General features: G+C 43.4%; 1 protein-coding gene and 1 long non-coding RNA gene across 3 annotated transcripts in view; one reads left to right on the top strand and one right to left on the bottom strand.

Moving 5' to 3' along the window:
* LINGO1 (leucine rich repeat and Ig domain containing 1) overlaps positions 1–18,808 on the bottom strand; it is a 504,164-nt gene that overhangs the window by 194,889 nt on the left and 290,467 nt on the right. The gene's annotated exons all lie outside the window — the stretch shown is intronic.
* On the top strand, positions 881–14,112 carry LOC121935727. The gene is made up of 2 exons (XR_006104846.1): positions 881–1,027; positions 13,948–14,112. It is a non-coding gene; the product is annotated as an uncharacterized LOC121935727 (long non-coding RNA).

Here is an 18,808-nt window from a genome sequence, read left to right as displayed (position 1 = left end):
TTTAGAATTTGAACATGTGTATTGTGAATCATCTTGAGTCCCCGATTGGGGAAAAAGATGGATGATGATGATGATGATGATGATGCACTTTCACATAGCATTATCATTATACTTTAATTGTCATGGCTGCCTTCCTATGGAATCCAGGGTTTTGTAGTTTGAGGAGGAACTGCGGCTCTCTGATGGGGAATTCTTGCTGCCTGCAGATCCCATTATTCCATTAGATGGAATTATGTCATTAAAAGTGGAAAAGGCTGCATCGTGTGAAAAAGCCCTGGGTCTTTCGTGGTGGTCTACCATCCATGCACCAATCAGGGCAGACTCTGCTTAGATTCTGACACAAGAAAAGGCTGGATGTGTTCAGGGTGGTATGGTGGATTTCAGTTTGCATTAAACCCTTTAATATGAGCCTCAATTCAGTAGATCTTTTCTCATCCACAAGAGAAATGGAACAAAGGGCGACCACTTGCTTTCCCGTTTACTCCTTTGGGCCGTCATAGTTTTCAATTTTGCATTCTCATGTTTGTCTCTCTGTTTCCCCCCTCCCTCCCCATCTTTCTCTCTCTAGACAGAAATGCGCTGAACTTGGAGTCATGGGGTTTGGCACATTTATTGTATAATATATGAACTTGGACTGATTTTATAAGCCTCTCCTGACTCGGATCGTATTGTAATTCTAAACAGCCCTAAACTCATTTAAATCCTAATAAAAACACTGCCCTGCATTTGCATTTGCTTCTTTGCTGATCTTTGCAGCTGCCGTGACAGCAGTTCCTGTGGAATTGATAACACTTGGGACTTTGTGTACCGGAAAACTATCTTTTATAAACTGGGAAGGTACCCAAGTTTAACAATGTGATTTGCCGTGGAAGGGGTGGATTTCTCCTAGTGAATCTTCTAACCAAATTTGGATGGCGAATGGTGCACAATGAACTCTGTTTGGCTTGTGTTTCCCTGGCAAACATAACCTTTCTGAACTTGTGCTCCCAGATAGTTTGGACAGCATGCAGCGACCGCTGTGCAAAAGGTAGGACTGGTTGTAACATCCACAAAATGGCTTGCCTTGTTGTGTTTTCTTCTTAGGAAGCTACATTTAGCAATTCATGTTTCCCTGAAGAAAGGCCTGTGGAGGCAGGAACATGTTGAGACAGCAACAGTTTTATAGGTCAATAAATTTGCTATGGCAAAATCATAAATAGCTGTGTTGGTCCATAGAGGGATAAGCAGCAGGAATAAAAAAAAACCCACAGTAAAATCCCAGTTTTCAGTAGCAGAAATCCACCTTCTTCTAGGTTCCTGATCCCACTCTTTGATGGCTAAATTGTTTGACTATAGATTTCAGATTTCTTCCCTATGTGCCCAAATTACTATGTACAGTATGCTTTTTTTGGAGGGGGGGGGGAGAACTAACTCATTCGGTTCTCCATTAAATAGATTTTATATTAAAAGATCAGCTTGATTCAGCTGGGTTTGTTCCCTCTGAAATGAATGATTGTGCTGAATGGGAAGGATTCTCCAGGCCCCAGGGCTTTGGCAAGAGGTCTTCTCTGGCCATACATGAAAATGCCATGGAATATGTTGAAGTGCTCTTATTCTTTGTGGTACAGCAAACTATGCCTCATGTTATTTTTACCTCTGGTATTAAATTTTCTATTAAGGAAGTACTGGCCAGGAACACATTCGCTTCATTAACTGAGTTATACCTATAACATGAGAGTGGCATAGTGGCTTGAGTGTTGGACTATGACTCTGGAAAGAAGGGTTCGATTTCCAGTTTGGCCATAAAACCCACTGGGTGACCTTGGGCAAGTCACACGCTCTCAGCCTCTTAGGTTAATCAGTGGCAAACCTCTTCTGAACAAATCTTGCCAAGAAAACCCCATGATAGGGTCATCATAAGTCAGAAATGACTTGAAGGCACACATTAGAAGGAGCCCTTGTGGCACAGTGGTTAAATGCCTGTACTGCAGCCATTCACTTGAAACCACAAGGTTGCGAGTTCAAGACCAGCAAAAGGGCCCAAGCTCGACTCAGGCTTGCATCCTTCCGAGGTCGCTAAAATGAGTACCCAGTGGGGGCAAATTAGCTTACTTGCTAATTAGCTTACTTGCTGTTCACTGCTATGATCTTTGGAATAGCGGTATATAAATAAAACACACACACACACACACACACATATATATCATCAATAGCAGCAGCAATAAAGCTGAAAACATGTAGGGTAGCCATGCAATGTCAGAAGACCAGTTTCCTAGCATTTATTATTAAAAAATTGAAACCAAGTCAATCCAGAACAGGGGTGTGCATCCCCGAAACTGGCTAACATAGATAGATCTAGCAGATGCCCAGATTTAAGTGGGTCTCCTCCAACAGGAGTCAACATCGTTCGTCTTTTGCTCTTATATAGTTGGGTTATTTTTTTAATGTATCTTTTTTAAAGTCCACAACTCCTTGCCATTCACCCCTCTTAACAACCAGGTTAGCCAGGCTAGGCTGAGTACAAATGGTTAGCTCAGTTCACCCAGTGTTTGCTGTGTCTGAATGGTGATTTAAAACAAAGTGTTCCCATTGCTAATCTGACATTCTTCTTCCCCACCCAAAAAAGATTTTGGTTTGATTTTCAGTCAGTTTTTGCCTCAACACCATTCAGAAAGCTTCCCATATTTGTGAAAACAAATGCAAATACCCCCAGAAGCCCCAGAGCTCCATATTACCCACGAATACTATGATTTCCAACTGTCCGAAGGTGGCAAGGATGCTCCCAATAATCCTGCCAGCCCATTTTCTCAATGGCGTCTAAAGTGTCATGATTTCTCGCTCCTCCCACTTTCCACCTTTGTCGTCAGCTTACTTCAAGCATGACAAACTAAAATCAAAGCACTAAAGTATTTTGCATTCCATTAACTTGTAAAAGGGAAGAGGGGGAAAAGGGGGTAGAATCTTTCAATTTCCAGTAGGATCAGGAAAAAGGATACTGTTGAGGCCTCTTCTAGCTTGTGTGTTTTTCCTTGTCAATAATTTCTGCCATCTTGACCGCACTCTGATCTTGCTTGACCACTCATGTCTAGTTTTCATCTGTGAAATGTTGGGAGATATGAAATACCTCCATTGCCCCCTAAAGTTCATCTCAAACTAGCAAGATGAACTGATACAGTGCCACTTCCTGTCATTATTTGGAGAGGATCCATAGAGGTAAATAGAGATATTTCAGATTGCTGGGTGCAGAGCTGCAGCCCCTGACACCCCCCCCCATGCAGTTACCCATTCTTGCTGGAAACCCTGGTGTTTCCATTTTTCATTTTCCTCCCCTCCTACTCTGACAATGCTTTTCAATCCACAAAGTTCCAGCCAGCATGGGCAGAAGCCATATTGGCTGAGGTGTCCTGTGCCCCAGTCAGTAAGTGTCCCAAGAATCAGGTGGTTGGAATGCAAGAACTGTCGAGTAGTTAATTCAGTTCAGGGAGTCACAAAGTATCCATCAGGCAAGGAGAGAAGCAAGAGAGTGATGATCACCCATCCAAGTATCATTCAGCAAGTCAGCAGTCCAGATAAAGAAAGCCAACAGGAAGTAAAACCGAGTCCTAAAAGCATTGCCAGTCCATGGTCAAGAAATGCAAGTGCCAAGAGTACTGTCAGTCACCCAGCTACAATGGTTGTGAGTGACAGAGATGCTGGGGAGCTGCTGGAAATGTATGGGCAGCTGCCTCTAAAATACCAGGTGCCTAATCAGTGTCTCCTACTTAACTAACACTAGGAACAATGCAATCTCTCTTTATTTCTTTATCACTCCATGAATGATGACAACAGGTTTTCAGCATCTGAAATCTCCTGCGGGGGGACAGGGTCCCCCGCTGCCTCAGCCTCCAGCTCTATGGACTCAGAAACACCCTTATTATCAGGAGCTACACATTCCTGGCAACATGCCTTCTCCTCTCCATCTGAATCCTCTGACACCAGAAGGTGATTTATGACATGAGGAGATTCTGAGAGCCATTGTCCAAATATGTTACAGTGAGCCCGCACCATATGGGGGCTCATTATAGGCAGCTTCCAGCTTATGCGGAAGCTGCCAGGAGATCGGGAGAATGGTGTGTGCTCATTGCGGCACAGCGAGCCTGAGCCCCATTATATCTAATGGGGCTCAAGCATAAATGCGTTTTGCTTTACGCGGGGGGTGGGGGGGGGGGGGGGGTTCTGGAACGGATCCCCCATATAAGTCGAGGGTGGACTGTACTTGCCTTTGCTCTGGCCTTGCATTCTCTACTCTTGCTCCTCTTTGCCCCTTACTCTAGCTGGCCAGACTCTGTGCCCATTCTTCCCGTTGGCTTCACTTGCACAAAGCTCTTGGTGTCAGCCTCATCTGGGATGACATTAATGAGCTTCCCTGAAAACAATGAGCTTAAGAGCTATGCCTCTGCGGCGATAGACTTACTAATTATTGCTGAGATAAATGGGGATATCAATGATGAAAGTCAATATTATTGTCTTCTTTGTTCCTGTTTGTTTTATTTGGAGATGAAAAGAGCACTCAGCTCATCTCCCTAGGATGTGGCTGGGAGTTGGAAGGGTTCCTACTGGCAAGCGCAGGCGGAAGAGAGAGCAGCTATGATAAGAAATCACATTACACGTACGCTTTGCAGAAGCCTCTTTAAACCCAGTGCTTGAGCCAACACCATTGTCTTTGATTAATTCATAAAAAAGAAGGAGCGGCAGCCCTTGGCCCTCTTTGTAACGCAGTAGAGGCTTGCACAGGGAGTGGGAGGAACGGGTGCCAATGGCAATGACAATGCTGCAGAGTCCTCCCTGAAAACACCGGTGTGCTCTGTTCTTGGAGGAAGTGAAGACATCGCAGTTCCATTGATGACTCATTGTGGGAACAGTGCCCATTCTAGGAAGCTGGCATCCTTGCTGGGTACTGGCGAATGCCCTCGGCTCAGCAGGGAGGAGGGCAACGACAGTCCTGGGATCTCATGGACTTACTGGCATCACCCTTTTGTTCTTCTGTCCTCTTGGAGAGGGGACCGATTGCATAATTTCAGTCTCCTGAAATGTATAACTCTACAGACGTTGGAGTATAACTACAATCAGCCTTAGCCTAGACAGTAGGATAGAAAGTTGAAAGCTGCTGTCCAAGAATGGTTGGCATCACTAATAACAATGCTCCTGTTTTTGTTAAAGCCACAATTTTGGGGCAGTTTCTGCCTCCAAATAACAAGCTAAGCCCTCCCTGCATAACAGCATGTTAAAATACTTCCATCATATTGCACAGGCAATCCAGAACCCTGTACTGCACCATATAACTTGGTTTCGCCTGCAGTCAGTCTCAAAATGGTGACAAAAAGTGACACAATATCATTTGTAAATGAAATTTTAATCAGGACTACAGAAGAAAACAAGAAATTTGAGTTTATTGTGGCCTTATTGTGGTTGAAAGAAAGTGCCACCTGGGCTCCACATAGCTGCCCATCCCTACTGAAGCCAGGGACACATTGAAGAAGGCATCACTTGGAACCTCCCAGGGGTCTTCTGAAGTCCCTGAAGATGACATCTTGTGCCTCTAGTGATAGTAGTAGAGCCAGATGTTTTTCAGCTGTCCTCTGCTCTCCACTGACTACTAAATGGCCATGTTGTGCACAGGGTGGCAGAGAAAGAAGATGACACATTTCCTACATTTGTTCACAGTGAATTGTTCTTCCGATTTGTTGGGGATGCTCTCTTGAAATATTGGCTTGCATGGTATCTTTGTGATATGTGTGTGTGTGTTTCTGGGATTTGAAGTCCAAAAGTCTCCCCCCCCCCCAGTTCTACAAGTTGAATTCTCGAGTGGTGACACATACATCATGAGCACCTCCCTGCAATGCATACCTGCCCTTCTGACAGACAATCCAGCCGCTGACTCTTAAAGTGGGCTAGAGTAACATTTATGTAGATTTAACATAAAACTATGTAGCTTTATAGAATACTGGTTGGTTATGGATCTGTAACTCTGGATTAAAAATCTGTAACTGCCATACTGAATACCAGTGCTGGTTTCAATGCAAGAAACAATATTTTGTGCAGAAACCAGTGGTGTGCATTCTGTTGGTTACAAATACAGATTACTCCTCCACCCCTGGAAGCAGTTGGACATTCTTTTCTAATGCCAAAAAGTAATATTCTATAGTTATTCATGTGATGCTATTGTGCACCCATGTTCATTGTACACTGCTCACTGCACCTTTTGCACTGTACAATGAGGTGAAATGTGCATTTCATTGGGCAACCCTGGAGTTATTTCATGAGGTGGTATTGTGCAATTGCCACGTAACTGTGAATGTGAAATTATGCGGTGATCCATCAGTGTAGGATCTCTCAACTAATGCATTTCATTGAAAATACATTTTTTTGTACACAGGTAGTGTTGTTGCACAAACAATGCCAATTTTTAATTTAAAAAACCAATTATTTGAGTGTTCTTTACCTCCTTACATTTAAGGAACTGCAGCTGTTGAGGCATAGTTTAAAGTGAACTGTTGATAACATATTGGGAAGCAATTATTGTTTGCTCATTTGCTTTCTGGAGTATCTGTAAGCAAAAAGAACCATCATCCCCTTGGCTTTTAAATCAATAGAGGATATGCTATTGCAGGGGGGGAAAGAATCTGGAAAACAGCCTACAACATCAAAGAACCGTCAGAAGTAGCACTGTTCCTAATTTCATCTCCACACAAAGTGTGAGATCTTACATTGAGGTGACAGAGTGTAACTTTATGCTCACAGAGTTTTGTGAAAGTTGCACAGTGGTGCCTTGTTAGTACATTTCAATGTTGTGCCACCAAATGTGGCACAGCATTCTGCCTAGTTACCAGTACCTGAAGAAATGTGCAATGTATAGTGGCATGTGTGTGGTTCCTGATACATAGTTGCATGTGCAATTGTTGTGTGCCTTCAGTCCATTTCCAACTTATGGAGACCTTAAAGTGACCTTATCATGGTGTCTTCTTGGCATGATTTGTTCAGGGGAGGGGGGGGGATTGCCTTTGCCAATTTATGATGCTGAGGGCATGTGACTTGCCTAAAGTCAGCCAGTGGGTTTCCATGGCTGAGCGGGGATTTGAACCCTGCTTTCCAGCATTCTAATCCAACATTCAAACCACTATATCACATAAGCTTTGCATGTTAAATTACCCAATGTCAAATGGGTGCCCAAATGCAGGAGGCACACAGTGGATGCACAATGGCACTGCATGTGCCACTCTGCTTCCATAGCTTCACATCAAATGCAAGCCTTCTGCATCAGACAAAAGTGATCAGATGCTTCTATTGGGGAATCTATGCATGCAAGATGGGATTCAACATTCAATGTGTGTGAGAGTGACCACATGGCACTGTTTCATAGCCTACTGAACCAGCCAGCCATATAACATTGTTGTTGGTGGTGTGTGCCTTCAAGTCATTTCCTACTTATGGCGATCCTAAGGTGAATCCATCACATGATTTTCTTGGCAAAATTCTCCAGAGGGGGTTCGCCATAGCATTATCTGAGGCTGAGAGACAAACTATTCCATGGAGGAAAAGGTAATGTAAGTGTATAGACATTCCTATAACAGGCAAAAATAACTTCAGTCCAGTTCCTAACTGCAAAAAGTAACTAGTTGTCAAATTTGTTCATTAGACAAATTAGGGAATACCTCGATGTGGGTGTGATGGTGGCAGTGCATGCGTGTGTAACTAAATTTTTAAACATATTTTAAAGGTTAATTTTAAACAATGGAACCTATGTTTGCATTCACAAAACAAAACAAAAAAAGGTCTCCAGGCCTCTTTAGTCTGTTTCTAATCCCACAGCCCCAAAACAGAGGCATACACATTTTCATGTCAAAGGCGGGTTTCAAGATATGCTCTCCTTTCCTCTCTCACAGCCTCCTTTTGAATGTTTTCCCTTTCCTTTTTATTCTATCCCAGAGGTTAAGTCGTCCTTCAGTTTTCAAAAAAAAAAAAAAAAAAAAAACCACCCTTATCTTCTCACACTGGGTGAGAAAAATTTTGTTGTGACTAGACTTTTGTCTTCTTTCTCAGAAGCAATCTCACAAGAGGATGCCGTGGCCTTGCTCTATAAACATGTTGGGGTGGGGAGCTGGGAATCATGCATTCCTTCACATATTTTTAGACTGTATCTCCCAACATTCTGCGCCATTGATGATGATGGTTAGAACAGATGGGAGTTGCAGTTAGGAATTCCCACATTTGATGCAAGCCAATCTCTCCCACGGTGGATGAGATGATGAACCAAATTAAATGTAATTCATGAAGCAAACATTAGCCAATTATGCTTTGTAGGTATTTTGCAGGATGTCCAAATGACAGAAGGACTGGTGGAATGTGCAGTATCAAAGGTGGGGACCTCACAGGTGAACATATGGGATGGAATCCTGTTGGTTACGTATGAGCACATCACTTGGAGTTATGCTCACATATGTCTTTTTTTGGACATCGTAGAAGGAAGAATCCAATACCTTCTTTTGCAATGTCTTCTTCTGAAAGGAGCTTTGAAGCAACCATAGCATGCCACCATTACCTTTTAGTGGCTAGGAATGGAAGTGGATACAGGGTCATCATGCAGCATCCAAGTCACAGTGAATCTAAATGAACAACATCATTGTGCATGCTGTCTGAAAGTCTCCCACCATTCCTTATTCCTCTGAGCAAAAAATGGCCACAGCAGCAGATTTTCAGCATTTGTTGGGAGGGATGGGAAATACACGGACAAAGTGTAACATTGCACTCGGATGATACAAGATGCTGGTCATAGCATGAAGGGGGGAAGCCATAGACAGAGAAATGCTCCTGGTGGAGGAGATGAGGTTCTCCAAGGCCAAAATCCAATTGTTAATCCCAACTAGAGTAGGTCTATTGAATTAATAGCTGAATGATGTCAAGTCACCTGTAAAAACCCATTATTTCAACTGAAATTAAACATCAGATTTAGGCCAAAGTGATAATGGGGCTTTTGGAGATGTCTCAGTCTTAGAGTTGCCATTAGTCAAAGCTGGCTTGATAAGGACCAACAGCAGCAGCAACAACAAATTGTTGGCAGGGGAAGGAGGTATTATCAACGCACCCTTGTTTCGAGCCACTAAATCTTGGGAAGGAATTGGGTCTGATCTTATAATCAGTCTGGAAGGTGAACGATCGCTCCTGAGAGGAAAGCGGCAAGGAGAATTGGGACATAAAGGCAATAAATAAAGGCAATACATAATTCATGTTTGTATCCACACTAGGCAGCCCCTGCTGTGCTGAATATATACATATACATTTACCTTGGTATAATGTGCGAAACAAGCCCTTAATGAGCTCAAATATACTGAAACGTTCTTGCCAGCAAGCATTGACATCTAATAGCCATGAGCTGCTCGGAGATATAACGGCCGTCCAGATTCCACAAAACCAGCAGGGTTGACCAACTCTTGAACCCGCACCCACTCCATGAGGCCTTTCTCCATCTTTAAGGCACACTTCCTTATTCAAAGAGATCCCTAAAAGCCTTCTAGGAATAATTAGATCAGGGTTCCTCCATCTTTTTTCTTTATGGGAAGCAAAGCTCCCTAAATATTTCATACAAGGTATTTTTTTAAAAGAAAGAAAAGAAGCTTTAAACAAAAAGTCTCCCCTCCTTTGCTTTGTGCATGTCAAGGTGTAATTAACCATAAAGGATCTCAGCATAAACCAAAATGAATCAGGGGCCGCATGACTCCTCTTGCTCTCTTCCCATGCCAGCCATTTTTCCCTTCGTGTCACATTAAAGGGAACATTCAGGGCTGCAACAGCAAGCGAGGCTATGTGCCCCCTTCCCCAAGATAGCGAGTAGTGACACTGCGCCATTGGAGGGGGGGGGGGGACAGAGGAAGGACGAGAAAAACACAGTTCACATTATTTTTCCAATCGGGGCTTGTAAAACGGCCAGAGGGGAAAGGATCCTGGAGCAAGACTACGTACTTTAAACTCAGGTGTAAGATCGAGTAGAAGTTTAGGTCAAAATATCGACCCCCCAAAAAAAATCTGAGTACACCTATCCATGGGTCAATGTAAGTTTGCTGTTGTTGTGTGGCTTCAAGTCGTTTCCGACTTATGGTGACCCTCTGGGCGACCATATCATGGGGTTTTCTTGGCAAGATTTGTTCAGAGGTGTTTTGCCATTGCAATTGAGGCTGAGAGCGTGTGACTTACCCAAGGTCACCCAGTGGGTTTCCATGGCTGAGCTGGGATTTGAAGCCTGGTTTCCAGAGGCATAGTCCAATGCTGAAACCACAACACCATGATGGTCAGTGTACATACTGTACTTTAACTCTTACAAAAATAGGAACGTTTCCCCAGTGAAAGAAAAGAGTGTCATCTGTCCTGGTAGCACTGACCCTCCTCTATCTTCTCATCCATCCAACTTTTAGGGTGAGCACAAACAGTTATTCCTGCTTGGATTGTAAATTCTTTGGCATTGTTTTTCTTTGCTTCATCTTTTAGATCCTTTGTTTTGTGCCCCTAAGTTTTACCCTTGATGTAAGGATGGGTCATATCAAAATCCATAATTTTGGCCCCCAAATTTTGGTCCCTTGACTTATAAATGAGGTCAACTTATAGTCAAGTATATATGGTAGATCCAATCTGCACTGGCCAGGATCCTCTGGGGGCAGCTTGGAGAATTCTGGACCCAGATCTCTGCATGACCTCTGGCCCTCCAATGCCAGGCAGCTATTTGCAAGCATATAATAATAATAATAATAATTTATTTATAGCCTGCCCAATCACAAGGAATCTGGGCGGGTTACAGCAATAAAAATACAGAGAATACAACAACAACAACAACAACAATAATAATTTTTATTTATATTCCATAAAATAAGATACAATAAAATAAGATAAAAGACATCCATAGTATCCTGCTATGCTGCCCACTACTGCCATGCATTCCTTCAGTCGGAGGTCAGAACGAAGTGCCCAATGATGGCTTTAGAGCAAGTGACACATGGCATTGGCAATGGCACAGAGTGGCTCAACGGGATACATTTTAAACAACTACCTGGCATTGGAACAGAAGACCAGATATTCTGGGAAGATCTGAAGCAAACAGGGGAACTATTTTAATATGGTTTAAGAGGGATATACCTTGATTCTGGTGCTGAACAAGCCAGATGTTGTCCACATCAGAACCGGAGCCATGGCTCATCCAGTCTCCCCACTGAGAGGATGGGGTACGAGGGAAGGCTGGTTTATTTTTCCCATGCAGACAGGGCCTTAGTTAAATGTGTTTAGCTAAGTAACTTCTCTCCTGGCCAGACTCCCACTGATCTGATGGAAACATCATCCACTCATGCTCAAATCATGCTTGCTTTGCACTACAGGTCCCAGAATCCCTTGGCCAGCAGAGATTCTGGCACTTGCAATCACCAGAAAGTTTGTTTTTTCCCTTATTCAAGCTCTGGCTTCAGTTGGGTGGTCAGTGAGCTGTAAATTGGATTGATGAACTCCATTTCAGTCCAGTGAGGGAAGGGGCACACTTTTTAAAAGCTTTTTGTTGTTGTTGTTGTTGTTGTTGCTTCTACTGTCCTGTACTGTTTCTTACATTTTTAAAAAATGTATTTATTTTACTCAAAAGCTGGTCACTGACTGGAACAGTAAAGAAGAAGATTAATCTATTGATCTTGATCACCTTCAACGTAGGTCAGAGTCCTGTAGGCCGTCCTCCCTGTTTATCTTTGCAGAAAACCGACAAGGGGATGGAGGCAACTTTGACAGGCCTGGCACTCACTTTTATTATGTCCTAGGATTCTCCAGGGGCTGCATAGACTATTGCAAAATAAAATTAAAACCACAAGTGACCAGACATCTACTGCTGTTTCTCAAAAATAGGCATTTGGGGATCTTAAACAATATTTGGTGGTGGGGTGGGGAGTTGCAACCTATTCAAAAAGGAAATTGTTGCACCTGGAGGCTTCCAAGAGTAGTAATTCATCCATTTTATTTGGGCCTGCAAAAGATTGGTCTGGACTCTGGGGATTCTGGAAGGCCATGAAAATATCCTTGTTGGGTGACATGTGGCCACAGGGCCATGGTTTGTCCACCCCTGCCTCACAAAGTAGGCTGATCAACAGAAATTGTGGGCTATGTTATATTGTTTGAGGCTAGATTGTTCGTATTGCCTTTCATCCTCTGCAATAACAAGTCTCCCACAACTTACTGTTTGCTGTTGCAGCCCTCCAATGCCATTATGCAGCTTGTGAAGAGTAGAGTCTGGGGATCAGAGATGCATCTGACTATGTCCTCATAGCCAGACACAGAAAGACTGTACTATCCGCCATTGCTGATGATGGATTGCACTGAATGATGCACCACCAGCCACAGAATGGTCATAAGAGAGGTCTGCAGTAGTGCCCCATTAAGTCTGGGGGAGATGTGGGAGCTGTAGCATATTTCTGTATGTGGAATTATTACACTTATAGTAAGCTAATTACTAAGCCAGAAAGTAGACCAGACAACTTTCCCCTTCTGTTTGACAAACAAATTCACAGGTGTGAAAATTCAAGTTCTGCTTGGTCAAAATACTTTGTCTGAATATTCTAAAGGCAGCAGATCCTGTTTGATCTTGGAAGCTAAGCAGGGTCCGCCTTGGTTAGTACTTGGATGAGAGACTGACAATGAATATTAGGTGCTGTAGGCTATATTTCAGAGGAAGGGATTGGAGAAACCACCTCTGAGTATTCATTGCCTATGAAACCCCTAGGAAATTCATGGGTTCACTATAAATTGACAGTGACTTGATGACACATGTACACACAGATGGTTAGCCCTGATTTGACTACTCCTATGTACCTTGGCTCCATGTACAATGGGCACTAATGTGCTTTGGGACACTCTCTGACGCACCTGAGGACAGTGGCTAGGAAGTGTCAGAGCACAACAGGAGTGCCCAATGCACATCAAAAGTGTCTCATGTGCATTGGAGCACTCATGCAAGTGGCCAGGTGTTTGTTGTTGTGTGCCTTCAAGTAGTTTCTGACTTATGGCAACCCTAAGGCAAAGACGCAGCTAGGATTTTAGGAAGGGGGGGTCCAGACTAAGTGTCACCATTATAATGGGGCTTGAGTGCGGTGGCACAGCAGCACACACCATTCATTTTTCTAATGGAAGGGGGTGTCCGGACCCCAAGAACCCCCCCTTGGCTACGTCCCTGCCTAAGGTGAATTATCATGGGGTTTTCTTGGCAAGATTTGTTCAGAGAAGGTTTGCCATTGCCTTCCTCTGATGTTGAGAGAATGTGACTTGCGCAAGGTCATCCAATGAGTTTCATGGATTAGCTGGGAAATCAAACCCTTGTCTCCAGAGTCATAGTCCAGTGCTCAAATTGCATCTTTGCAATTTGCTAACAAGGTTTTGGTGAAGTTTAAGCAATATAGCTACAGATTCATAAATTTATAAAACACAGATTGTGATGCAGGAACCTGGTCACTACCTAATAATAAAAGGCTGAGACAACAATTTTCAGAGGATCATGTTCATGTTCAATGTTTATATGCCTGAGTATGGAGATTTAGAGCAAACCCACACTGATATACCTGTCAATTTAGGGTGAGAAATTCATATCCAGCAACTGGTTCCTGTTGGTACGAGAGGACACATTTCCCCCCTTTTACCCAAAAGCCCCTTACATAGCAACTCTGTATCATCACACATCATTGGAGGTGCATTCTGGGGGAAAGGAGCAATGCTGGTTGCTGACTGGAGCCTTTCTGTTTAATTTCAGCCTGAAGTTTGCCAATCTACCCCTCCCAAATTCCCCATTTTACTAGCAGTGGAAATAGATGAAGGTTCAGAGTCTTGTCGATTTTGGAAAATGGCTGCCAGGCTCATATTCCTTCCCTGACATAAGTCTGGGAGTTGTCTCTCTCATTGATTTCTCCCTCTTTCTCATTGCAGATAGCCAGGAGAAAGGAGAAAAAATGAAGTTACTGGTGGATGCAATGCTTTCTCCACTTGACAACTTATATTGTTCACTCTCCAGGAAAGTGCTGACCTATTCAATGACTGGCAATCCCTGGACAGTCATGTGTCTATAAATAAGCCCTCTTTTCCTCCCTTGGCTGCGAGGAGAGAGTTTTTGATTTGTCTTTACTATACATTTCTTTCTCTACTTTAATGGTTCCTGATCTGACACCTTTCCAAGGCACGTGAGCCAGGGAGCTACATCAAATGAGAAACAGTTTAAACTTTCCCCTCTTCTGTTTTCTGCTCAGTTGGCACCAGAGTCACAGAAAGTGCAATAGGACAGGGTGGGTGATGTATATAGAGCATAACAGGGGCAGAGACAGGAGGACCTGAACATTCAGCATTTATGAAGGAGACAATCAATGCAACATCCTCCTGGGCCCTACAGATTCCACCCAAACAATCCTAACATTGTGAAGTCAAAAGCTTTCATGGCCGGCATCCATATTTTCTTGTGGGTTTTCGGGCTCTGTGGCCAAAGGTTCTAGAAGAGTTTATTCCTGACGTTTCACCAGCATCTGTGGCTGGCATCTTCAGAGAATGCTGGCATGGAAGAGAGTTGGGTGTATGTGGGTGTGTACACACACACACACACACACACACACACACTGTGTTGCCCTGGGAAGGGGGGGAGTGATTTCCATCTTAATTTGTGTATTGTTCTGTTGTTGTTGGTAAGGCCTCAGGGTGGGAGAAGGAAAGAAGAAACCCTTAAAGGAGGGAATAACTCCTCCTTACTCAGGATCACACAGTATATACACACCCCACTCACTTCCACATCAGCATTCTCTGAAGATGCCAGCCACAGATGTTGGCGAAACCTCCGGAATAAACTCTTCTAGAACATGGCCACAGAGCCTGAAAAATCCACAAGAAATCTTAACATTCCAGCTGTTGGTAGAATTAGAGAGCAAAAAGCAATGAATGCTGGGTTAGTCCTGTGATCTACTACCCAAAGCACTACTATAGATCCTTGGCAAAACTATTCCCTGTGCCTGGAAACCAGAGCTGACACTCAAAAACTATATCCCTTTCCCCCCTCCATTCTGGTGTTTTCTTTATATGGAATATTTGGGGGGAAATGTCTCCATTTTGGAGATATGATTGCTTTTGGTATTGTTGTGTGCCTTCAAGTCCTTTTCCACTTATGGTGACCGTAAGGTGAACCTATCATGGGGTCTTCTTGGCAAGATTGGTTCAGAAGGGGTTTACCTTTGCCTGCCTCTAAGGCTGAGAGAGTGTAAGGGGTTTCATGTCCAAGCTGGGAATCAAACATTAGTCTCCAGAATCATAGTCAGTGGTCAAACAACTATGCCATGCTGTCTCTCTGAGATTATATCTATGGCATCTATGGCGGGATACAGACCGCCCCAAAAGGGCAGTCTCCCACCACCCAGGTTTGCTGCACGAGGGAGCTGCAGCGGACAAACCACACGGCTCCCTCACGCAGCAAAAAGAACCTGCAAAAAGCGAGTTCTTTCTGTGGCGCGGTTGTGACAATGCAGTGTGCCAATGGCGCACTAGCAGCGTTACAATGATGTTGGGACGTGCGGCCGCTAGGCATCTGTCACATCAAAATGGTGTTGCCCGTATGTACAGGGCACCGCCATTTTGATGCCCTTGCCACCTGCGTGTGGCAAATCATGTCTGGAAGCGCCACCCCTCACACGTAACAACGGCGCCCCATAGGGCCCATCTGTACAGTGCCTATATATGCAAAGGGATCTTGTAGCACCTTACAACAATATCACACTATTACATTGTTATAGCACTATTATTCCACTTTAACTGTTATGACTGCCTCCTGTGGGATCTTGGGATTTGCAGTTTAGGGAGGAGCATCTGGAATTCTCAGCCAGAGAATTCTTAGGCCTCAACTAAACTACAAAGCCCAGAATTCCACAGGAGGCAGCCACAGCAGTTAAAGCGGAATGTGTAGTGTGGCATTATCCTGTGTGAAAGAAATTGTAACTTAAGCTTTTGTAGACATGGCCTACTTCCTAAAATGCAGGCAGTGGACTGGTGCTCAGGAACATTGACTTTACTGCCTCATCGCCATTCCCACAAGTTTTGCATTTCTATGGCTATTTGTACAATCTGACTATATGGTCCTTTCTGGGCAACAGTTCACTCCGTGCAGCTGAGAAAACAGAACAAGTCTATGAAAGCTTATGCTACAACATCTTTCTTTCAGTCAGTCTCAGTGGTGCTACAAGGTCCCTTTGCATAGTGATATTCCAGACTAACATGGCTATGCCTCCGAATTCTACCCCCCTGGTGTAAATCTATGCTCAAAGAATTACACAGTGGTTATGATGTACCACTCTTCTGCTGACTCTTGACATTGTGCAACTGACTGTGCGCCTGCCAATGTGTGTCTGCTTATTGTCCAATTGCGCATTAGGTGCTGAGAATTTGTCTAGGTTCTTTGGGACCACCTCCTACATCCATCCAAACCTTATTCCATTTACTTCCAAATTTATCTGACTACACAGCACATCACCAAATAAACAGCAGAACATCAAGGAAGGGATCTGCAATCTCTCATAAGCTTTGGGCAATCGCACATTTCACTTCTTTTTTTAAAAAAGGAAGACACATATCAAACCAACAAACATCCAGCTTGCTGCATTATTTCCATGAAGCCATCCAAGTTTCTCTTGTCCCTTTGAATGAGATTGTGGTACCAGTAAGATAAGCAATTCCCATATGTGTGTGTGTGTGTGTGTGTGTGTGTGTGTGTGTGTATATATATGTCTTACAGTGGATAGAGAACTTGGATATTGGCTTTCCTTTCACCACAGGATAAGATTGCAAATGTCTTTTGGAACAAGATTTGGTGCAGGCCATTTCCCATTGGGTGAGCTAATGACAATTCTTCCCCTTCATCTAAAGTAGCCCCAGAGATCACAGAACCTTTTGCTGACACAAAGCAGATTTGCAACATTCTGGTGTGGCTTCTCCTAGCTTCATCCTCCCAACCTGCTTGTGGTAGATGGGCTGCTCGAATAATTTCCCCCCCTATTAAGGAACCAAATTTTGTTCTGCATTGAAAGATCCCTTTGTTCCCTACGGAGGGCTGTCATGCTGGGAAATTGCTTAAGCCCAGTCAGCTCTGATGTTTGCCGTCTCACGCACCGCCTGCATCAAACTGACAGTTCGCAGATTTTAGTCTGGGATTTGGTATGTACAGTACAAGCTGCAACCTGCTCCTGTCTCTTTTGACTGTCCTGGAGAGGAGAGACGGGAGGAAAGCGGGAGAAAGAACGAGAAGGAGGGAGAGGGAGAAGCACATGCTGGGGGGAAAAAGCTGGGGATGGGAAGAAGGGCAGTGCGCAACTATCGTGGAGTTGCACAGCATGCGAATCAAGCTTACACTTGGGAAGGTTGGTGGTCTCCATCTTCACAACCTCCTGCATCAAGGTGTAATGTAACTCCAAGCAGAAACCAAATGGACAGAGGCAAGAGATATGCAAAACTCTTTACAGTGTGGATTTGTTGTTGAATCTTCACAGCATGGGATTTGTTGTTGTTATTTTATTGTATTTTGATTCTTACTATGTAAAGTGCTGTGTAAATTTTACAGCGCTCTATAAATAAATGATGATGATGATGATAGTAATAGTAATAATAATAATTTAAATAATAATAATTTAAAAAGGCATTGGTTTTGAGACTCCGAAATCACCTCTACGCCTATCTCAACAGGGAGACATTATGGATGAAAAAAACAACCCTAACTCATGGTTAGAATCTATTCCACTGTCAGAAATCAAATCTTTCTTCATATTTATCCAGATCCCTCTCCCTCTTTTTTTCCAACTTCACCTGTTGGTCCATTGGCTGAAAAAATGGGGATCAAATTTGTTCCACCAGTTACGTGACATAGCCAAGATCTAACAGTCAAGATCCTATACATCTTTAGTTGCTATACTTTCCATCTTTGCACAATTGATTGTGCAAGGGGCACTTCAGCTGTGAGTTCTGCCATTGTGCAATGGTTAAATAGCTCCCCATCCACCTAGGGTCCATGTACGCTGTAGAAATAATGCTGTTTGACACCACTTTAACTGCCCTGGCTTCATCCTACAGAATCCTGGGATTTGTAGCTCTGTGATGCACCCACATTCTTTTGCAGAGAAGCATAAATACATTGTAAAATTGCAGATCCCAGGATTCCATAGGATGGAGGTATAGCACTAAAAGTGGTGTCAAACTACATCATTTTTATAGTGTAGATGCACTCCAACTCAAAAGTGTGAGAGAGGATCTAAATGGGCTTGTGGTCTCACTGGCTTTAAGGACAACACTGACACAACCTTCAAGAAAGCACAATCATTTGCACATGTATTTTTCGTACAAGCCTAAGAGACCCGCCAGGAGGCAAGACGAAAGCTGAAGGGCGCTATCATACCACCATTTGACTGACCCTTTAATATATACCACCGTGTTTTCTCATAAAAGTAACCAAGCATCAGTCTGAACATTCATCAGAAAAAACAAGCAAGCATCTCCTGACTCCATAATAACATTAATATGGCAAGTTTTCCTTGGACTTCTGCAGATTGAATGAAAGTGTTGTCAATTTATGTTGCAAACAAGAAAGGGATGGGGAGGTAGAATACGGAGTATTATCAGAAAATATCTCACACCACTCTTTTAATGCCCCCTTATTTTGTCACACACATCCCTGCAAATAAATAAACAGAGAAACAAAGAGAAATGCTTTAAAATTGCTTTGTGCCTGTTGCAAGATTTTTCTTCCACTTTCAGGCGCGGTTATAATGTCTGT

The sequence above is a fragment of the Sceloporus undulatus genome, chromosome 6 (genome assembly GCF_019175285.1).
Source record: "Sceloporus undulatus isolate JIND9_A2432 ecotype Alabama chromosome 6, SceUnd_v1.1, whole genome shotgun sequence".
In the NCBI taxonomy this organism is placed as follows: Eukaryota; Metazoa; Chordata; class Lepidosauria; order Squamata; family Phrynosomatidae; genus Sceloporus; species Sceloporus undulatus.
This window is presented reverse-complemented; position numbering and strand designations above follow the sequence as displayed.